Raw genomic sequence first — 18,479 nt, 5'->3', positions numbered from 1 at the left:
GTGTCTAAAAATGAATTCATCATTTTCTCCTAATTAGCCTATCTTCCATATCTTGTCAAAGAATGTCACCCTTCATCAATTCATCCAGAAGAGAAAGCCGAGAATAACCTTAGACTCCTTCCCTCACTGCCCCTCACCGTGACTCTATCTTATCCCCAGCCCTATCCACTCAGCTGCAAGGCTTATTTTGGAATTCACTCTTTCCCCTCCATCCTCATCGCCACCACACGAGACCAGAAAACCGGCAGCTCTCACCCGGAGCAGTGCCCCAGCAACCTGCCTAGTTTCCCTGCCTCCCATCTGTCCTCCCTCTAATCTATGCTTTACACTTTGCACAGAGGGAGCCCTCTCAAATGCACATCTAAGCATAGCCCAGAATGGCTTAAAATCCTTCAGAGGCTCACTGGAGCCTTCAAGATAAAATAACCTTTGCTGGTGTCATCTCTTGCCGTTCTCCCCCTGCCTCCCCCCCAGCCTCAACATTCTGGCCACGCAGAATTACTGGAGTGGAATGGAGTGGTTAAGCAGACAAATTTTGATATCCGCAAGACCTGGGCTCAAATCCCAGCCTAGCTTCTTATCTTTGGATAATACTAAGGCATGTGACTTAGCCTCTATTTTTCTCAACTCTCAAATAGAAATAGGAATGCTATCTACTGCACAGGGTTTATATGAGGATTCAGTTAAAAAATGCATGTAAAACACTTAGCATGGTAGCTTGCACAGAAATGTGGTTCTTTATCATTACTTGCAGATCCCTGGATATGCATTGCTCTCCCATGCCCCTGGGCTGTTGCCCTTGGCATTCTCTGCCTAGAATACACGGTCTTCCTTAGTCAGCCTGCCCCCACTTAGTGGGTTTTAAGAACCAGCTCAGGCATGTTTTCCTCCCCAGAAGAGGGTGCTGGTTTCCATAGCGCTCTCTACATACCCCTTTAATGTCCCTTATCCCATTTTGTAAAATAATTGTTTAGTGTCCTCTCTGCTTGCTTGTCTAAATTCCGAGATGCTGGAGAGTAAGAACTGCATTTTTCGTCTATATCTTTTGTCTGGTAAATTGCTAGATACATGGTAGGCGCTCAATAAATGTGAAATGAATGAACAAAAGAAGGAAAGATTAAATAAATATTATACTTAACATAGGAGTCAGAGTAAGAGAATGATGGTTGTTAGCTGCTTCCTTGTCATAATATCCAATTACATGAATTGATGATGCAAAGATACAGAGACAAAGCAGAGGGGCCTCAGGATCTGGAGGGAGAGCCGTAAGCCTGGCTGCTGAGGCTGGGCGCTGGGCGGGCAGAGCTGCTGCTGGATCGCCAGCAGCAGACGATGAGTGTTCTTAGGGAGACACGGCATGGGGACCCCCACCCCCCAAAAGAGAAAGGTTAAGTGTTGATAAGTTAGCTACCATTTCACAATCAGAAAATATAGGAAATAGCTATTATAATTTTAATAAGGATCTATATTTTTTAAAAATTCAGGCTTGTTAGGAGGTGGGAGAGGGGACCTGACAACTCTGTGTAGATGCCCCAAGGGTATTATCTAGGCCATGGAAACAGGCTTAGTTTCTCTCTGACTTGGCCTCTTCATACAAGTGTGGACATTTAGGGATCTCACAATGAACTCCTGGGGACATGTCGCTGGACCCTGCAGAGTCGGCATGAGGGAGTGCAGGAGGGGTGGGACTGGGGAGCCAAACCCAGCTTTGCCACTTGCCAGCCATGAAGCCATGAGCGAGTCGCTTAACCTGTCTGAACTTTAACAGCCACTTTGTGAGATTTTGGGGGTTAATGAGAATGGACGTAAATCAGGCCATGAGGACTTGGTGGGCAGACTCGGAGTGTTTTGTTCATCACCGAGTCCCTGGCATTTAGTGCTGTTCTTGATGCAGAGGAAGCTCTGGATGACACTGTTTGAATAAGTCAGTAACCAGCACACAGCGGGGCCGTCATTATGTGTGCAACACTGTGAACTTTACTAACCTCAAAGAGGTGTGAAGAGAGAACGTGATCGCTGCCAGGGCGCCCGCTCTTCGCTCTGGCAAGCGCTGTCCAAGCAGCCACCTTCTGCACGGGGGTGCGGCGTGTGGCCGGTGAACGTGCCCCGTCTCACACTGCTTAGCATTTCCCCCTCTTGGCTCCTTTATATTCGAAAAGGGACTTCTAGAATGAATTTGGCATTTCCCTTAAAAAGTGCAAATTAGCCTCTAATTAGAAAAATATGTAAAAACAGACTACTTAACAATTTCTCCAAAATAGAACCCCAAAAAGCTGAATTACGTCACCTAGTTTGTGCATGAGCCAAGGTTATTTGAAACAGTTTTTCAAATGTGATTTTCTATTAGATTTATTGAGCCACTTTTTGTTGCAGGAGTCGGAAACCACGTGCTCGTCACACAGCTTCTTCCAGTAGACGTCTCAGAACCCACAGCATAAACCTCTTAGAATATTTTTTATGAAAAAAACCAGTCCTTTCGGATTGTAGTACATCCTTGAGGTAAGTAGATACAATCCTATTAGGTACCATATAAAATACACCATTTTATTTACATCTTAGGGAAAGTTTTCAAGAGTCTAATTTACTAAAGCAATTTACAGACTGAATTACACTTGAGAAAATTCTCAGAGCTTAGCAACAGCAATGACTTCCTCCTTCCAGTTTTCTTCCCAGCTTCAAATTCGTCTGTTAGAAAAAAGTGGAAGGGGGAGGTTTTGGTTTAATGGGATAGCACTTTCAAAATTGGCAATATCAGTTATATTTCAAAAAGGGAAAAAACTCCCAAACTGATAAGTGATTGTGAAGTTCTGCCCTATTAGCCGTAATTGACGCCTAATTTCTAAGAAATTGGGCTTTTAAAATTCTTTTGAATGAACTTTTTGAATTATTTTGAAGGGAAAAATTGCTTTAGGTTTAAAAGAATTAGTTTAAAAGAATTTCCTAGCTTCACTGGGTTTTCTTTCGTTTTGGCTAATAGAAGCCATCGTAACAATGTGAGATGTTTGAATGAGCGAGCTGGGGGACAGGGAGCTGGGTCGTGCACAGGCTCCTCTACTTCTTACCTGTGTGACCTTAGGCAAATCATTTAACCTATTCGTGCCTCAGTTTCTCCATCTGAAAGTGGGAATGATAATAGCACTTACCTCATGGAGGGTTGTGAGGATTAAATGAAATATTCCATGCCTGGTTCAAAATAGTTGCTCAATAAAAGTTAATCATCATTAATTTGTGTAACAAGCAGTTACATAAATCTCTTCATAGCTCCTTGAGAATATGAGCAAAAGAAGAGGACACACTTTGATGGAAAATTTTAATCTTTTTCAAGAAGATTAGGAATCATCTTTGACTCCCTTCACCCCCCACAAACCCAGTCATTCACTAGGTCTTATGAATTCTGACACATAGATAGTTCTGGAATCCATAGCCCTTCATCTGTCTGCATTTCTGCCCCAACTCACCCCTGGAGCACCTCACCCTTGAAGCTGGAGCCTCTTCCTGGAACTCCTACCCGTTGTATTTCCTTCCCCTATTAATGCTCCAACCCACAGTCAGAGCAATGATCCTAAAAATGAGCTCATTTTTTCCCTGCTCACAAGTATTCAGTGGCATCGTTGACCTGGGGATTCAGTCCAAACGAATCTTTGTGTCCTTCGTGTTGCTCTCAATACCCTGCAAAATCCAGTTTCATTTCTCCCCATGAGCCCATCTTCCAGACACACATTCATACACACATGTACACACACACACACACACATGCACACGTTTACATGCACACCTGTGAATAAGTATTTGTGTGCACACACACATGCTTCCTTTAGTCCCCCACCTCCATGCTTTTGCCTCCCCAACTCCTCTTCATTCTCCGGGTTTCAGTTTAGAGCTCACTCCTCCTGGGTGGGAAGCCTTAGGCAGCCCTTTCATGACTTGATACTTTTTCTATCAAAACACTCAAACTGTGCACACTGTCTGTTGTCGTGTCTATGGACTGCAAACTCAAAAACGGCAGAGGCCGGTGTACTTTACTTTCTTCCCACTATGTATTAAGTAGTGGCTTTGTAAGTATTGTTGAATGCAGCTCTGTTACATGATAAATTGCTATGTTCATTCTGTTCTCTTAAAATTTAAAACTCAGCAAATTTGGTACCTCATATAAACAAAGGAAATTTAAATTAGATGAGTTATATATTCGTTTCTTTCTTGGGAACAATGCATGAGGACAACTGGTTAACAAATAAAACATTACAATGTACCATTAAGCATTTTTCCAAAGGCCAAAGTGCAGTGAGCTATTGAACCTTTCTTTCAGAATTAGTATGAATTTAGTGTTAATTTTAGCAAAATACAAAACAGATTAAAGGTGAGCAAAAATAATTCATTTCACAGTTCATCATTTTCTGCCTCAAAAAGAAATTAGCATTCAGTTGATGAGAGGGTGGGTAAACTAATTCAACCTCTGTGGAGGGCAGTTAGGCAACTTGTATTAAAGTTGAAACGTTTATGCCCTTGGGCGCTGTGGTTTTACTTCCAGGCACTTCTCTCTAAGGAGATAAGCAGACAACACACAAAGATGTCTTAGCACAGATAGCCTAGAAAGGAGAGTCTGAGGCAAAGTTTACATGGTCAGGCTTTATTGGGAGGTAAAATCCTAGGGCAGCAAAAGTGATGGAAAAGGGAAGGCAGGTCGGAAAGGAAAGGAGAAAAAAAAAATGGTACTTAATGAGGTGGCCACAGTTTCACAAGAAAACACCGTCAGTTGCTGGCTCATGCCCGATTTCTCTGGTCTGGCTGTGTAGATCCGCTGCGCCTGGGAACTCCCCTGGGCTGGAGAAAGGAGGGAAAATTCATCTGTCACGGCTTTTCCATCTGTCTTTCTCTGGTCAGTGTGCCTCACTGTCCCCTTCCCCGCCCAGTATGAAGTACTCCTACACCTCCAGGCTGTGGTTCATCCAGGCAGCCAAGGGAAGCCAGGTCCACTCCCCGCCCACAGCGCCCAGCACTCCACCCGCTCTGAGCTGGGAAGCGGTGGGAGGAGTCAGAGCCTCCACGGGTCCCTTTGAACCGGGCCTGGGCTGCAGCTGCCCTGCTGAAGCTCTCGTCACCTGACTCTCATCTCTCGGGGAGCCGGAGGCGGCCCGCACAGCTATGAGGTGAGGCAGGTGCAAAGGCAGCTGCTGTTTGTTGAGCTCCATTGAGAAAGCGGCTGAGGGCCTGGCAGGCAGGTGGGACCAGGAACATTTGGGGGAGAATACAAATTGGGTCAATATAGGTGTATGCTGTATATTCATTTTAACACGGTTTATGGACCCCAAATTTTTATACAATCCAAATGCTCCTGAGTAGATAAGTGGTTCAATAAATTTTGATATATTCAAAATTGCATCCAATTGGGTTAAAAACAATATTTAACATATGATATAATGTATGCAATTATGTAAAGATATGTGACTAACTGTGTGTGTGTGTGTGTGTGTGTGTGTGTGTGTGTGTGTGTAAGTCCAGAGATATTGGGAAGAAAGATTACTAAAATACAAAATATTAGTGGCCATTTTACCTGGATAATAATATTTCAAGTGACTTTTTAGTTTTTTTCTTATATTTAAAGAAGTATAATGATTGTATATTATTTTATAATTAGAAATATTGTAAAGTTATTTATAGTTTTTAAACAGTTCACATTAAGAGATGTTTAAATAATGATACCATGGCACTCATTATAAATAAGAACAGAAGAATTTTCATTCTGGTAGGTCCACTGTGACTCTAACCTCAAAAGATTTGGTATATGTATCAATAACCCATAACATCCCCTATGGTATTATTATCGTATATGAATTCATTTAATGAAGATTTAACTCTGAAGCTCACTATTCAAGGACCTCTGTAGATGGGCCTCCATACTATCTTTATAGCCAGTTATTTTGACTGTGTTTCAAACTGGACAGTAGATATTCCTCCCACTAACCCTGTCCTTTCCCTTTTCCACACCTTTGCTCAAGCCATCCCTTCTCCAGCATATCCATTATCTGCTCTACCCCATCCCATATCTCTCCCTGGGAAATTTGAAGTCACCCTTCAAGTCCCAGCTCGTGTGTTATCTCTTCTTGGTTACCGCTCAGATCAAGTATTGTGATTCTTAAAATTCTTCAACATCTCAATAGAATTCATAATATTAAATATTGCCAATAATCCCAAAGAAAAAATTTAATTTGCTTACATAAAGTATAAGTAACCAGATTTGCAGTTCCAAATGTACAAATGTATCATTTCATGTGACAGGAACAAATCCTGCTTAAAAATGACACTCAGTTGCAAAATGAGACAGTGATGCAATAAAAATATATTCTAAAGCACTAAAGTTGAATAAATGAAACATAGTGGTTTTGAAGATTCTTACAATCTCAGGCTGGCTCTGGCTTCATAATGCTATTAGTTCCCAAGCACAGAGAGCATAGTACACTCCATTGCACTCCCCCCGGAGTCAGGTCTTCTTCCTGCCAGTGCAGACTGAGTAGAAGTGAGAGGCAGATGAGAGGGCTGCAGCTTAGAACTAGACCTGCCCACTGGGAATGGAAGCCAGCAGGCAGATCCTAGTAGCCAGGAAATATGACCAGTGAACAGGAAGTATGACAAGAGCGATGGTATCAGAGGGGACCAGTAGGAAGGAAGGTTGAGGTGGGAGAACGTTGGTTTCCAATATGCAGGTTGAGTAAATCAGTGGGGAGTCTAGGAAGAGGCACTATTCAGAGGCCCAAGCACCCCACATACATCAAAGAACTTTTTCAGTAGTGATGAAAACAATAATAATTTATATTGTCAGAGGTTACTATGCTGGGCCCTATTTGAAGCAAATGTACATCTCATAACTCATTTAACATTCACACACTGCGAGGTAGGTAGTATCATTATCCCCAATTTATTCACAAGGAAACTCAGAAAGTTAAATCATCCCACAGTCTTACAGCTTGCAGAAGGCTTGATTCCAGAGAAGCGACTCTGGAATACAGTGGTTCTGCCTTCCCTGCTTGATTTAACATGGACCATTGCTTTGTCCAAGCTCCTAAGCATCATCGTAACAGCATGTTAGAACCAGCTCTAGAGACCTTTGGCAGGGCATAAGCTGCTGACTACAGCAGAGTCCCACAGGCTGTCAAATTCTCCCTCATCCAGCCTTTGGCTCACGCCTCCCAGCTCAGCACCCTCAGAATGACCCTCAGGCACACTCCTATTGTTCCTGCTGATACTTGTGTGGCCTCCCCAGTCAGGCCCTGCTGAGGCTGGAATGTTATACCACCTCAGCAGCCAGTCCTTGGTTCTGTGGAGTGGGGAGAGGTGGTAAAGCAGTTCCTATCAGCCGGGGGCAGTCCTCTGAGGAAGGAGGCAGATTTGAGTGTTCAGCAGCCAACACTCAAAGCAGCTGGGGAATCAGTACACCAGCCTGGTAAAGGAGACCTGGGTTGGGCATCACAAGCATGTGCTAGAGGCCTTTTCCTGACTCTAGTACTGCACCTGTATTTCCATACTGAGTCCCAGATGCAGGAACCTGTCCCGAGAAACCGGGATACTGCCTCTCTCTTTCCATACTCCAGAGCTCTGCCATACTGAGACCTAGTGAGTAACCTGAAGTCCTGCTCTTTAAGGAGGTGATATGAGGTACTAGTTAAGAATGCTCTGATGCAGTAGAAGCAAGGATCAAAAGATTCAGAGAAGTGGACATGCTAAAGTGGATTTATCATGCAAGACTGGAAGATCTATCAGCTAACTTCCTTGGGAAGACCCAAAGAATACTGTATTTATCAAGGCAATAAGGAATGCTCTGGAGAGGGAGACACCATCATCACTGACATGCTCAGTGTCCTCTGTAAGTTGATAGTAGGGGATACTGTTACAGAACTAAGCTCCTATGGAGCAATGAGAAGGATGCATCTCAGAATAGCAGAAGTCAGGCAATAGCGTGTAACTGTCAGAAACAAGATGGGTGGAAGTACTGTTGTGGGCAGCAAGGCCAGAATGGTGCCCCGGGTGCCTTCAAGAGTCTATGTAGATGGCTTATAAAAACATGGTGTTCTTAGAGGCAAGATCTATGAATAGGCAACAGAATATATATACACACATGCACACGCACACAAACTGCCCAATGGAAAGGCATGATCCCCCGCCCAGTTTTCAGACTTGAGCCAGTTCTCAGAACCCATCAATTAAAAGAGACGCTGCTAGGTCGCCTTGAATCAAGAACGCTGCTATACCACAGCGAGTTGTAACTCCCCAGTCCTTCCCTCAAGAGACCATGGGTCTTTACTGGGTAGTTGTGCGCTGGGGATGCCTGTATCTTTTGAAGGTTGCTGGACATAGGCTGAGCTGACACTGACCCTTGGTGACTCCAAGTGCCATCATGAGCCCCTTCCCCATTACAGCAGCAGTGAACAGAGTCAGGTAATAAGTAGAGACCTATCTTCTGTGTAGTACACAGTTGATCCACTGGATCCACAGACTCACCCAGTGCTCATTTTCCCAATTCCCAAATGTAAAATAGGAAGGAATATTTTAGTAGTTGGCAAAATTTTCACAGTAGTTCCTTGACCTGTGGAAGAAGAGCTACTGGAGGAGGAAAAGCCAAGTGGAATGCCCTGAAGCTTCCCTTTTCAAGCCAAAACAATAAACCCAAACCAGTATCACACCTTGAGTGGAATGGCAGGGATTAGTGACACTTTCAAACCCTTTAAGGACACAGGAGTGGTGGACTCCATCACATCCCCATTTAATTCAGCAGGATGGCCCCTGCAAGCACTGAATAGATTATGGTGAATAACAGTGGGCACTGCAAATTTAGCCAAACAACCATCTGTGCCAAATTCTGTCACTAATCAAAGAGATCAGTATAGCTCCCAGTATGTGGTATCTGGCTATTGATCTGGAAAATGTATCCTTCTCTAGCTATCAAGAAGAAGGAGCAAAAACTGTTCACACTCACATGTGGTGTGAGTGGGATGTATGTATTCATAGTTTTGCTCCAGTGCTAGTTAACTCTTCTGATACCTGTTACAATATTGTTCAAGGGAGCTTGGATCATTTGCATGTCCCATGGAGCATAACGTTGGTCCATTGTACTGCTGACATCACTTTATTTGACCCTAATGAACAGGAAGTGGCAAGTATTCTACATGCCCTGGTAAGACAATGTGCTCCAAAGGGTGAAAGTTAAATCCTAAAATATTTCAGAAGCCTGTTACATTGGCAAAACTTTTAGGAGTCAATGGTACGGAGTATGTCAATCATCTCCTTCATGGTAAAGGACTAGTTATCTTACCTTGTCATTCCTACCACTAAGAAAGAAGCACAACACTAATGGGCCTCTTTGGGTTTTGGGAGCAGCATACATTGCTTTTGGAGATGCTCCAACTCATTACTCAGGTTATATGGAAAGCTATCAGTTTTGAGTGGGGTTCAGAGCAAGAAAGGATTTTTGTGGCAGGTCTAGGTTGTAGTACAAGCAGCTCTGCCATATGACTCAGCAGATTCCACAATACTATAGCTATCTGTGTGGAGTTTCTAGCAAAGTCTAATAGGAGAATAACAGTACAGACGCTGAGCGTTCTAGAGGACGCCATGTTATCTGCAGCAGAGAACTATTTCAAATTCTCTTAGCATACCTCAGGAGCCTTAGTGGATATTAAACTTCTGACTATGGGACATTAGGTGATGATACAGACAGAACTACCTATCACAAGCTGAGTTCTGTCAGACTCACTATGTCATACTGTCAACAGAAATCCATCATAAAGTGGAGGTGGGATATCTGGGATTGGACCTAACCATGTCCAGAAGGCAAGATTAATCTACCAGAACAGGTGATTCATATCCATATACCCAACACTGTTGTACCAACACCTCTTCCTCAGCTCATACTATGGCCTCATGGGGGTCCCTAAGATCCGATGATGGAGGAGGAAAAACCCCAGGTTTGGTTCACAGATGGTTTAACTGAGTAGGTTCTGCAAGTTGAAAATGGACTGATGATGAATTTGGGAGTGACCCTGAAAAACAGTGGTGAGGTGAAATCTTCCCAAAGGACAGAGCTTTGATGCAAAGGACCTCATCATCTATTTGTGTGGAAAGAAAAATGGCCTGAATTAAGAATGTACATAGAATCACAGGTGGTGGTGTATGGCTTGGCTGATTGGTCAGAGGCCTGGAACAAGCAAGATGAGAAGACTGGGAACAAGGAGGCTTAGGAAAGAGGTGTGTGAATATTACCTACGGGAACGGGCACAGAGTGCGAATATCTTTGTATTCTACATTAATGATCACTGGAAAGCATCCAGTGTGGAAAAAGCCCTACACAACGAAGTGGACAGGATTACTTGCCTATTGGCTTATGTCATTGTCCACTCGTGTGCTTATGCAGTAGGCTCATCAACAAAATAGTCATGGTTGCAAAAATGGAGGCTATACATGGGCCAAAAAGTATAGGCACTCTCTTCCCAGGGCTGATCTAGCTAATACCACTACTGAGTATCTGGCCTCCCAATAAGAAAGAACAATACTGAGCATCTTATGTGGTTTCCTTCTTTAAGGAGACCAATCAGACAGTTGGTAACAAGTTGATTACATGGACCTCTTCTACTCTGAAAAGGACAGCAGTTCATCCTGAGGTAGCAGTAGAAGTTTACTTTTCCTTTCCACGGTATCTCAGTCAGTACCATAACCAGGTTATTGGGTTTTTCTTTATGGGATCGTATATAACATTGCCTTGGACCAAGAGACTCACTTTATGGCAAAGGAGATGCAGCAGTGGACACGTGATGATGTGACCCATTGCTCCTACAATATACCAGCTTACAAATACAATATAACTATGATTCGTGGGACACTCTTCTTCCGGATACAGTATATGCCCTATATCAATATCCGTTACACGGTATTGTGTTCCCGATAAATAGAACACATGGGTTTGAGAAGTAAGGTGCAGAAGTGAAAAGGGCCGCAGTCAACATCATTACCAATGACCTTCTCAGGGAATTTGTGTTTCCCACTTCTATAACTTTAGGCTCTGTGGAAATAGAGATCCTCATTCTCAGAAAGGGAATACTTCCACCAAAGGACACAGTAAAATCTCACTAAACAAAAAGCTATGGCTACTACCTGTTAACTTTGGGATCATTGTTCTAGTAGACCAGCAGACAAAGAAATGAGACACCATACTAATGTCATGTGGAGGTAGGACTGGTATTATATGAGAGACAAGGAGAGATATGCTTGGCACACACATTATCCGCGGAGCATCTCTAGGTGTACTCCCACACTCGATTTTAACTGAGGTGGGCAAATATAACAACTATGCCATGGTAATCAAGGGCTCAGAACCTTGGGAATGTGATCTAGGTCAGCCACCAGGCAAGCCACCTAGACCATCAGAAGCATGAGCTGAGGATGAGAGAAATAAAGCATGGTAGTAAAGGAGGGTGATAGTGAGTTTCGGTTGCTTCTTCTGAACCAACAGCACTGGTAGGGCTGTAAGTTTGTCTCACTAAGCCTCTTCTTACAGGTTTACACAGAAATTGTGAATAAATAGAAGATAGAAGAAGTTGTGAGTGCATCAAGGAAACAATGCAAAAAGTAAGTGGATCTGAGAGGTACAAGGTGGGCTATAGCAGATGTTGGTGGTGCTCTGCCCAGATCCCCTTTACCAGACCAGTGTACCTATCCCCCAGGTACTGTAGGTGTAGACTGCTGACAAATATTTTTGCAAAGCTGATGAGGGCCACCTCACCTAGAGATGTCCCAGTTATGGACCTAGTCGCTCTTTGTGGGTGGCTCATATCCAGTGACTGACTTATGTGGGCACATACTAGCCTAGTCCCTTACTACTGGAATGAGAATTGCACACCTGTGGTCAGGAGATCAGGCTGAGACCAGGCTTCTCCTTAAACCATAGTTCCAACACTTGTGCTATCATGATTTTCTCATTTCCTGACTGGTTTCTCCTGAAAGCGTTGCCTCTATAAATCACTTGCACAGGGTGCCCTTTCAGACTCTGTTTCTAGGGAACCTCACCTGAGACCAGACACAAGTCTAGCTTTCAAATGTATTACTAGACTAACATTCAGTGCTAAGTGAACAGATGATTGAATACTGAACCTCAGATTTCTGGGCTAGGAATGCTTAACTCTTTTCAGACTGTGGGGTTGAGAGTGGTGCTAGAGAATGGAACGAGGCTGAAAATGAAGGGGGAGATGTGGCAGTGGGAAGTGGCACTAGCCATGATGAGCAATGGAATGCAAACACTGCGGGGCTGCATTACAAGTTCAAGGAGATGCATGTTGTGTAGCCAAGCCAGAAATAAGCTCTGCAGGTTGGAAAGTGTGAACAGAGGAAGAAGTCTCTGCACTTGGCTGAATTGCCGTTATGAGACCAATTCTATATCTGGGGCGAAGAGGTCAAGAGAGATTTGTTATCTTTTTTCCAAAGAGAAAATCTCACCCTCATAATCTCCACTGCATTCAGCCAGGCAGACAAGGTCTTACCTCGTGTGGCCATCAGCCCCACCATTACAAATTTCTAGTAATAACACTAAATAAACATTTGCGTAGTGAATGAATGAATCCGAATATCCTCAATGTCAGTTTGTGTGTATCTGAGGTGGCTGGAGTCTGCTTATCACTATATATAATATTCATAAAGCAGCTGGAGTCCCATAACAGAGGCTCTTTGCAGACAGAGTAGTTATCTCTCTCTAAAGGATACGGTGAAGATTAATTAGTTAATTTCATAACACGCTTCAGGGATGAAAACTTGCTTCATAAAAACTAATTATGACTATCACACTGTGTGCATACCATAAATTCATACTTCTGAAGGTGAGTGGAACTTGTTTTTTTAATGCTATAAGGAAGAGTTGTTGGAGTTGATATAGCATTTCATTCTTACACTATGTAAGATTATTTTGCAGTTCAAAATGTAAGTTTTGTGTATCATAACACAGACACAGCTGAGTCTGGTTGTGCAGCCAGGGAATTAGCACTAACTACTTCTTGTCTGGGGCTCATTCAAGACTGCAGACATAGCCGATTATCATTTAAAATACAAAAAATGCAGCAGAGTTCAAATTCTTCCTCTACTGTAAACCGGCTAGGAGACTTTGGGAAAATCAGTAAAATTCTCTGTGCCATAGTTTTATTTATCTGTCAAATAATGGAACACATTCCATGGAACTAAGTAATACAATTCAGACATAAACTTAGCAACACAGGTATGGACTTAATTATTACTCAGTTATTGTTGGTGTAACTACTATGTTAAACAGTCACCACTAGTGTGTAACCAAAATATTTGATTTGTGCCTCCCATTGTCCCCTTCAAATAAATTTATTCAGTAGAAGAATTTTTTTTTTTTTACTGTGCCACTGCATAAAAACTCCTGGCAAGCCTCACAATTTTTCTGCTTATTCTTGGGTCACTTATGTCACAACACAGTCTCAATTTGGCAATTAGAATGGCCATTTCTGGATAATAAATTTGAAAGTAAATCCTCTTTCCCAGCTAGAGCACAGAAGGGCTGGGCTGCCTGCTTTTGGCACATGGACCCTGGCCTTCCAGCCATGAAACTAGGCTATTCAGGCTTGGTCCTTCAGGCCTAGTAAAAGTCTCCCACTCATAGGAACCTGGTTCTTGAGGAAAGGAGTCTGGCCCTGCAGGCATGGAATGGGGTCTTCCCCCTTTCACACCCCAGGTTGAAACCTGGCCCCGTGCATTGAATGTGACCCTCCAGTGTGGAAATGGACCCTCTAGACAGGAAAAGTTTCATGCCCTCCACACATGGGCTCAGCCCCTCCAGACATGAATTCTGTCCCTCCACATGTGAAATCTGGGGCCTTCTAGATATGGAAAGGGGCCCTGCAACCACTGCAGCCAAGTAACCTGCCTTTGTACTATGGAACTATAGTACACATGTGGAACTTGGCACACCAGGCATGAAGCCTGGACTTCATGGACATAACCCAGCCTTCCCAGCATGAAGCATGGTCATCTCGTTGTGAAACCTGGCCATCAGGCATGGAACCTCACACTCAAGGCATGGAACCTGACCCTAAACATAGAATTTGATCCAACAAATAAGGAACTTTGAACTCTCCGTGTAGAACATGAGCCTAGAGGAAAGGAATCTGACCAACCAATTATGGAATCTGATTTTTCAGACATTAAGACTTTTAGGTGTGAATTCTGCCTTTCCCGGCATAAAATCTGGTTTTTCACATGAGAGCCAACCTTGCAGGCATGGACTTGGATCTCCAGGAGTAGAAACGAGCCCTCTAAGCATAAAATTAGCCCTCTAACACCTCAGGTATAGAATGTGGCCCTTAAATCATAAAACTTAGACCTCTACTATGGAATTTGAATTTTCAGGCATACAAACCAGTTTAAAAAGTGAATCCTGCTTCTCAAGGCATAGAATTTCGTTCTCTAGGTGTGGAACCTGGATATATAGGTATGAAATAGGTGTTGACTATACAATATAAGGAAACTTGCAACCTTGTCATAGAACTTTACACTACACATACGTAATCCCAATTTCCAAACATGAAACTTGGCACTACAAGCATGAAAACTGACACTCCATATATGGAATCTCAGTCTCAGAGAATGAAACCTGGCTCTACAATCATGAACTTACCACTACATGGGTAGATATACAATCTCCAATCATGGTACCAGGCCCTACAAACAAGCAACTTGGCATTCCATGTGTGGAATCTGAATCTCCATGGACTTACTGTGGTGAATGTCATACCTGCGACTTAGAATCTGGCATTTGAGTCATAGAAGTTGTCCTTGAAAAACGTGGTCCCATGCCTCCCAGGTGTGGAACTTCACTCTCCAGGCATGCGTACTCAATATCCAAACATGAAAACTGACCCAACAAGCATAGAATGTAGTCTGCCACGTGTAAACTTTCAAATTTCATGCGTAAACACTAGGCTAAACAAGCTCGGAACTTGGCACTTGATGTGTGGAATGTTGATCCCAAAGCATAGAACTTGGCTCTTTAAGTGTGGAACATAACACTACAGACATATAACTTTGTATTTCAGTCACGCACATGATCTCACCAAAACTTGGAAACTGGTCTTCTAGCCATGGATCCTGCAACTCCATGTATGTAATCCCAATGTCCACGCAGGGGTCCTAGACTCACAAGCGTGAAGAACGGCACCACATGTGTAAATTCTCAATCTCTAAAAATGGACCACCTCAGAACGTGGATCTTGGTACCCAAGATATGGAAACCTGTATTTCTATCATAGATTTTGGCTGTCCACAAATGGAATTTGGTCTTCCTGCCAAGGAAACTGGAACGCTATGAATGGAATCTCAACATCCAGGGGTAGAATATCGCCCTACAATTACAGAAACTGGCATTCCGTGTGTGGAATCTCGATTTCCAAACATGGACCCTGGACCTACAAGCATGGAAGCTGGCACTCTAGGTGTGGATTACAAGAATAAAACATGGCCAGACACGTTTGAAACCTCGCATTCCAGACATGGAAATTGGCATTTCGGTCATAGGCACTGGCACTCCAAAACATGGCAACTGCTCTCCAAGGCATCATACCTTCCACACCATGTGTTATGGGCTGAATTGTATCCCCTACAAATTCATATTTTGAAGCCCTAACGCCCAGTGTGACTGTATTTGGAGATAGGGCCTTTAAGGAGGCATTGGTTAAATGAAGCGGTAAGGGTAAGGCACTAATCCTATAGGACTGATATCCTTATAAGAAGAAGAGGCAACAGAGCTCATTCTCTCTCTGTGTATGCACAGAGGAAATGTCATATGGGGATACAGTGAGAAGGCCACCATCTGCAAGCCAGGGAGAGAGCCCTCATCAGAAACTGAATTTTCTGGCACCTTGATTTTGGACTTTTAGCCTCCAGAACTATAAGAAAATACCTTTCTGTTGTTTAAGCCACCCAGTCTACGGTATTTTGTTATGGCAGTCCAAGCAGACTAATATATCATAAGGAATTTAAATCTCCACACTATAAGCATAGATTCTGGTACACTAGTTGTATAATTTGAATCTCTGAGCATGAAACTTGGCAATGCAAACAAAGAATCTGGCACTCCATATGAGGAATTTCAATCTCTGAGCATGGAATCTGGCCTTACAAACATGGAACCTGGTGCTCCAATGTGAAATCTCCAATTCAAGGATGAAACATATACCCACAAGCATGGAATATAGTGCTCCATGTGTGGAATCTCAGTCTTCATGCCTGAGACATGGCACAGCCTTATATGTACTGAACCTGGCCCTCAAGACATGGAACCTGGTATTTAAGTCGTAGAGGTTGGCTCTACAATACATGAACCTATGCATAATATTTTGCAGTGTGTATATAATATCTTAATTTCCAAGAATTTAAATTAGCTCTACAAGCTTGGCACCTCCCACTATATGTGGAATCTCAATCTCTACACATGGAAGCTGGCCCAACAAGAATTTCACCTGTCATTCCACTTGTGAAATCTTAATCTCCAAGACACATCTGTGTCTCTATTAAAAAACTCATGTAACAAAAGTGTGAAGATTTAAAATAAGATCATAAAATAAGGGACATTGAGTAGAGAGGGGAATTAGTCCTGATTGCCCTGGACGTAAAGGTAAGAGAGGGCGGGTGAAGCTATTTGAGGTATTCTATTACCTTCCTTTAGGTGAGCTTGACCTGAATTCCCGAATTCTCACAATCTCTTCTCCGTACTTGTCTTCTAACCAATCACCATACCCACACTGATTTATCTCTCTGCTCTGACATTTTCCATGGTATCAGAGCAACTGAAAACAGTCCCTGGTCTGTGACGAAGGCCTACAATAGCAGTTCCTTCATAAGGAAGCAGAATAGACCTATATCTGGTCTCCCTGGACCCCTAGGCATAAAACTTAGCCTTCTGAGCATGCACACTGGCCTCCCAGGTGTTTAATGTGTTGGTAATAGTTGTCTCTGGATTGTGAGATTTGAGTGGTTTTAATTTTAATTTGTGTGTGTATGTGTGTTTATGTTTTTCTGCAGTCATTATGTAATTTAAAATGAAGGAGAAATTTTCACAAGGAAAAGCATGCTTCCTTTTGTCAGAAAAAAAGAGAATTATATAATGTACATACTGATTTCTAATGCAATCCTTTATAGAAGTCCACAGTTTGCTGTGTGTAATTTTCCATTGCTATAGCTCTTATGCCATCTTCTGGTCTAAATATAATTCAACTATTTGGGAATGAATAGCATCAGTGGTTAGTACCTTAATGTTGTTTCAGAAACTTTACACATCCTGTTTATGATTCAAATATCTATTTGCATACCAAGTATAAAAATTTAAGTCAGCTGCTTAAAAATTTATGGTCGGATAAAGCAAGTTCAGTGTAGCAGGGAGAGAACATTGGAAAATCTTGTTAAAATCTAACTTCAGAGAGATATTGAAATAAATACATTCTTGAATAAATCTACATAAACCTAAAATAAATGTAAATATTTATTTAGATATACTGTAGAAAAAGCATAAGATCTGGAGTCAAAAAATCTGGGTTTGAATACCATCTCTGCCACTAATTTATTATGTAATCTTTATAAACTCATTTAACTTCTCATTTACCTTATTTCATCCCTATTAAATGAAGACAATAATGTCTGGCTTTCTCAACTGCCTCTAACCCTTCTCCCTCCTTATTTTTGAACTTCTAAGTTTCTATATATTAGTATGTATTGCTGGCTGCACACTAAGGACATAATAAGACATTTTAGTTCAGGAAAAGATAAACCAATATCTTTCCAGGATAAAAAAAATACAGCTGCTCAGAGTCGTTTGGTATTTTAGAGTTTATATCCTAAAATTTTTAAAAATACACTGAGCATGTGCTGAGATACAGGGGATGAGAGTTAGTAAAGTAACACCCTCTTATCTAGTAGATATGAGGGATTTCCACAGACCCAGAGAGAATAAAACTCTGAATACCAAAATTGATTGGAAGAGGTGATGTGGAGACCAAAGAAGATATAATATTGAAGTTTAGGCTCACTAATCAGAATAAAAGATCACTATCATTTCCTGAAGATGACTTTCAAAGCCAAACCCTTCAGGTGCAAAAGCTGACAGCTCCCAGAAGCTCTGTGTCTGGTCCAAAGAGAGAAGCCTAGAATGTCTGTTCAGTAATTCTTATCTCCTGCTCTAACTAGACCTCTGCTTTCTCCGCAAGACTGTGGTGTGGTTACCCCTTCGCTCCCAGCGTCCCCTGTGGCCTCAGATGGGATCATAGCTATTGATCCCATAATAAGCATAAGTTTATTTTGGAGTGTGTGTGATAATTGATTAATCTCTGTCCTCTAGTCTGAATACCGTCACCATTGGTCAGCATCAGAACAGGCACTGATGTTTTGGTTCATCACTAAAAATTACCAAAAATCCCAGAACCTAGGACAGTGTCTGG

This window comes from Diceros bicornis, chromosome 21 (genome assembly GCF_020826845.1).
Source record: "Diceros bicornis minor isolate mBicDic1 chromosome 21, mDicBic1.mat.cur, whole genome shotgun sequence".
Classification (NCBI taxonomy): Eukaryota; Metazoa; Chordata; class Mammalia; order Perissodactyla; family Rhinocerotidae; genus Diceros; species Diceros bicornis.
The sequence above is the reverse complement of the archived record's forward strand: the minus strand, read 5'-3'. Positions refer to the sequence as shown.